The sequence below is a fragment of the Elephantulus edwardii genome, unplaced genomic scaffold (genome assembly GCF_000299155.1).
Source record: "Elephantulus edwardii isolate Elephantulus edwardi_28Jun2011 unplaced genomic scaffold, EleEdw1.0 scaffold00085, whole genome shotgun sequence".
NCBI classification, from domain to species: Eukaryota; Metazoa; Chordata; class Mammalia; order Macroscelidea; family Macroscelididae; genus Elephantulus; species Elephantulus edwardii.
This window is the reverse complement of record NW_006399835.1, coordinates 10,720,784-10,726,427: the sequence shown is the minus strand read 5'-3', so window position 1 is coordinate 10,726,427 and position 5,644 is coordinate 10,720,784.

The window sequence follows — 5,644 nt, the reverse complement described above, 5'->3', positions numbered from 1 at the left end:
ACTAATAAATATCTCAAATGCATTTTAATGTTGGGCTCTTCCATTCTCTTTCAATTTACTGGTTTCATAGATTCTGTAGTATAGTTTGTCTGTTGCTATGACTTTCTGTTGCTTAAAACAGCTTTCCTAGACCATTGCTTAGCTAGGTTCTGCAAATCTGTATGACCTACAAGCATACAGATTGAGCCTGATTTAGCTGCCTTAACTCTGCCTGACATGGTCTGCCTATATCATCAATGACTATGTAAGCCCCAGACCCAGATATACATAACTATAATGCAGCTTCAGCAAGAGAGACAAACAAACATAAAATTAGCAGCATGATTTGTTGAATTAGCCCAACCAAAGTTTCATATTATTACCCATCTGGATAACGGCTTATCTGGACTGAGGGATTGTCTCATTATTAGTTGTATACTGTTGCTTTTTGGTACTCTGAGTTCTGGCCTGTTGGCTTTCCTTATAAACCCCACAATCATTAATATGATTCTGCCAAGTGGTTACTGAGTGGACGTGGCAACAAATTTAAAACACCATTACTAGTAAATTTGGTGTTGGAATTGGTGCAAGTGGGTAGAATGTGGGAGACCATGCTTGACCTTATACATATTAGTTTGATACTGTAGATGCTACTGATAGAGATATTTTCCCTTTGTGGAAAGAGTAGAGGTCAGATTTGGCTGTCTTCATTTTGTTCTTGCTCTAATTATATATTAATATACTGTTAGACAACACAGGATAGATAGAATATTAGCTGTCATCCAATCCAGTGTGTTGATTCATAAAACAGACAACTGATTCTTTAGTCTTTGCTCTTTATTGTTGTTTGTTAACATCAATTAGATATTCAATTCATAGTAACACTATGGGGAGCTCTGGTGGTATAGTGTATAGAGAATGGTGGTTTTAATCCAGAGACCAGACTCTCACTTTGAATCTACCAGGGTTTTAAGGAAGAAATATAAGCAGTCTCCTCTTTATGAATTGCAGCCCACTACCGGGTCAGATATGAGTTGGTTCTGACTCCATGGCAATGATTAAGTGACAGTAAATCCATTTGACAAAGTAGAACTGCCCCATAGAATTCTCTGGGCTAAGATCCCTTATGAAAGCAGATGTCCGTATTTTTATTCCATGGAACTATGGTATGGGTGCGTTCTAACAACCGATCTTTTAGTTAGTAGGCAAATCCTAACTATTGACTCACCAAATCTTCTTAAGCTTATTAGCTGCATTTGATTGCCAGTCTGGGGTTACTTTTCATTCTGAGAAGATTAGCAGAACAGCCGGACTCTGTAAAGGTGTATTTTCTTGTTCGGAGTTGAGACTTGGGTGTAGCCAATGCTCACAACTTCGTGTGAGCTGATTGGATTTGACCTTGTATTTAAAAAGGCATTTGGGGGTTTTGTGAAGTTGCCAAATTAAAACAGGCTTGGAAGCAGGAGGGGCATCAACTTCCAAAGAAAAGATGAAAGTTTTTCATGTTCAAGACTTTTATTCATAAGGCTGTCTACGACTTGATGGAACTTAACAACACAACAAATCCAACAACTGCAAATGGTAAAATCTTTAGAGAAAATTATTTCTATAGCACATTCTCGAGCAGAGTAACAGCCACAATACCCCTAATCAAAGCAATTCACTTTAATAAGGGTTGGGAAGTAACTGGTAATTTTTATTTCTTTTTCAAGTTATTAACCAAATTTTAATGTGAAATTTGTACAAAGGGGTGTTAACATCATTACAACGTGATGGTGACATACTTCCCAAAGGGGCCAGTGGTGGTGGACACAGATAAGTGAGGGTCTGAGATGTTGAATCCACAAAGATACATTTTCGGATTAGCAGAATTCTTGATTTTTTTAAAATAGCATGTTTTCCAGGATTTTGAAATTACAGATTTGTGGAAATAAGTCTGCCTTTCCACACAAATTCCTCAAACTTGTCTAAAAGGAAGTAGTACATTAGAAATGTGTGTTCATCTTGTGGATTGAGTTTTCAGTGTCATTTTCAATTTGAAATATAACATGCTCAATCCTTGCTCCTAACTATCCTTAACAAAAACCATTTGTTGATAATGGAATGCTTATTAATACATGGATATCTCTATCTCTATCTATCTCTACATTTCATAACTGCACCTTTCTCAAATGTTAAACCAAAAATTAACCCATAAAGTTGAAACTGTATGCCATCAGAGCTGTTCTTGATATGTGCCATAAACTAAAATATCAAAGCACCTTGAGTAAGTTTATGCAACTAACTTTCCCTCTTCCTCCTTTGAGTGGATGCCAGATGAAGCATCAGGTTTATTTTTCAAGATGAAACTGACTCATCAGCGGGTTTTCAAGGAAAAGAAATTGTGTGGGAGGGGAATGTGCATCCTTCTTCCATGGAGTACCTGATAAACCATGTGCCTTCATGTTGGCAGCACAGCTCCTTAACACTGTTTTTGTTATGTGCTATTGAGTCACCTGTGACTCACAGCAACCCTATGTACAACAGCCCTACACCCTGCTCTATTCTGTGTCAATCTCACTGTCTCCAACACACCTACCTCGATTACCCTAGTCACTGAATCAATCCACCTCATAGAGGGTTTTCTTCTCCTGCGCTCTCCCTCCACCCTCCCAAGCATGATGTCCCTCGCCAAGGACTGGTCCCTCCTTACACCAGGTTCAAAGTATGTAAGATGAAGTTTCAGAATCCTTGCCTCCAAGGAGCAGCCTGGCTTCACCCTCTCCGGGATGAACTTGTTTGTTCTCCTGGCAGTCCATGGTACATTCAATACTCTTATCCAGCACCACAGCTCAAAGGCATTAATTCTCATTCTATCATCCCTAGTCATTGTCCAGATATCTGATGCATAGCAAGTAATTGCAAAGACCATGACACCTTAGTCTCTAGAATGACATCATTGCTCTTCAGTACTTTGGAGAGGTCTCTGACAGCAGACTTTTCCAGTGCAATACTTTTAATTTCCTGGCTTCTGGTGCCAAGAGCTATCACTAGATGTTGTTATTGTTGTTGTTAGGTGCCACTGAGTCGAGGATGACTGTCAACAGAACAAGCCTATCAACAAAAGATCTGAACCTAGTCCTGTCCTGCTGCATCCTCACACTTCCTGACACACAAGAGCCCATTGCAGCAGTCACTGGGTCAATCCACCTGAGTGAGGATCTTCCTGTAATTCAATGACCCTCCACCCTTCCCAACATCATGTCACTCTCCAAGGAATAACACCTCCTATCAAGGTGTCCAAAGTACGTGAGGTGAAGTCTTGTCATTCTTGCCTCCAAAGAGCACCTCGGCTGCACCCTCTTGAAGACCCTGTTTGTTCTCTTGGCTATCCATGGGATGTTCAGTGCTCTTCTCCAACACTACAGCTCAATGCTGTCAATTCTTTTTCTGTCATCCTTATTCATTGTCTAAGTCTCAGATTCATAGCTAGTAATCGGAAAGATTATGGCCTGAATCAGACACACCTTAGCCTCAAACTGACATCACTACTCCTCAATTATTTGGAAAAGTCCCTAACTGCAGATTTTCCCAGTGCAGTGTGTCTCCTTATTTCCTAACTGCTAGTACCAAGGGTGTTAATTTGTGGATTCAAGCAACATGAAGCTGAATAGCACAGACCAAATATACAACGTGAGCACAGAAACAGAGACCTACTGAGGGAACAGTGACTCCTCCTCCTGCTGGACCCTGTGCTTGTATAATGAAATTATTTAAATAGTTATTTCTTTTTCCTTCATAGGATATAGAATTACACTTGGCAAATGAATGTGTAAATATCACCACTCTACTCTAGACATTTGTTTAAGCCCCCTTCAAATCTTTGTATTAACAAGCACTATGTAACAAATGAGTGAAAATACTGTTTAACATTTAGTGGCAATAGTGAGTAATACAGTGAATTACGTTGACTTCACGGAACGCCACAAATGATATAAAAATGTTTTGGCTTCCTGAAACTTCAGCAGCAGTATCACAAAACACAGTTAATCTCATGGCAGGCAGTTCCTCAAATAGAATTATCTTAAAAGTAGTAAAGGAATTGAATGCAAACTATAACAGACATTATCTCTGTGCATGTGAGGTTTCCTCCAATCAGCAGTTCCACATTTACATCAGAACTCTCAGTTAAAGATAGAGCTAGATCAATTGGTGAGATTTAGGCAGTTTGAGACAGATGCCTTTTTACTGAGGTGATCAAAGGATTTCTAAGAGAGAGTTATATGCTAAGGAGGAAGCCGGGTCTCAAAGCTGAGCAATATTTCATTTCTTTCTTCTTTATCCCCTCTTGCCACTCAAATTTAAAACAACAACAAAACAACAAACCCAACCTCTCTATAAATAATATCTTAAATTTTGTGCAAACACATTTAATGGTAAAATCTGAGTTGTACTTTAGTCTTTATTTGACCCTTTTGTGAGGATTATGATGGAATTTTCCAGAGATTAATAGAAGTATTTGCTTACTAGCCTTGTGATAAGTGTTATAATGTGCTAAGGAGAATATACAAGGAACTGGAATGGCATAGTGGTTAAGCGTTCAGTTTCTAACAGATACATCAGTAGTTTAAATCCATTAGTCATTTTATCAGAGGAAAGACTTGACTATCTGCTTCTGTAAAGATTTCACTCACGGAAATTCGGTCGTTAGCATGGTTCTACTTTGTCCTATTGTGATGAATGGAAATAAATTTCAAGGGCAGGCATTATGAAGTATGTGGTATGAACATTATACAATTGTCATCTTTAGTTGCTGTTAAGTAGGTTCCTCCTCATGATGACCTTCTGTGTAACAGAAGCGTTTGATCTTAAAAAAAAAGGGGGGGGAAATTAAAAATAAAGGAGCTCAGGTGGCCTAGTGGCAAGAAACTGCACTGTGATTCCAAAGTCATGCGGTTTGAATCTACCAGAGGTTCTGCTGGAGAAGGAGGGACAATCTCCTCCTGTACCAGTCAGATCCGATTTGATGGTACACACACAAAAATAATAATAAATTAAATAAATACATAAAAATAAAAAGTGTTTGGTCTGTGGTACCTTCATGATCATTGTTAAATATTTGGGCCCATTGTTTGCATTCATTTCACATATTTGAGTCAGTAGCATCAATTCACCAAATCAAAGGTATGCCTTATTTTAGTTGACCCTTAGCTTTACCAATCATCGTGTTTTTTTTAGTAATTAGTCTTGTCTGATGACTTGTCCACTGGTAATGAGAAGTCAGAAAAATTCTTTTTTTTTCAAAAGAAAAGAAATAGTGTTTTATTAATTACCACACTGTTATAATACACTTTAAACTGTACAATAAGGTAGCCTTTAAATTTGAGGTGGTCTTAAGACTAACAAATGAAACAGAATTCCAAATTTTTTAAAATGGTGAACTGCTGCAGTTATAGGCATACATTTAGGAAAACTGTATAGTTCTTACAAGATTAGAATTGTAACTTTATTTTGTACATTTTAACAATTGAAAAGATAAACAATAATTAAAAGATAAAAAGAAAATACAGCATAATAAAGACATGTTTCTCAATTAAATGTACTGGATACATATAAATTTTAAGGGAAGAGGCAAAAAAAGAAAAACAGTTGATATTTAAGTGCGGACTGACTACCTAGACCAAAG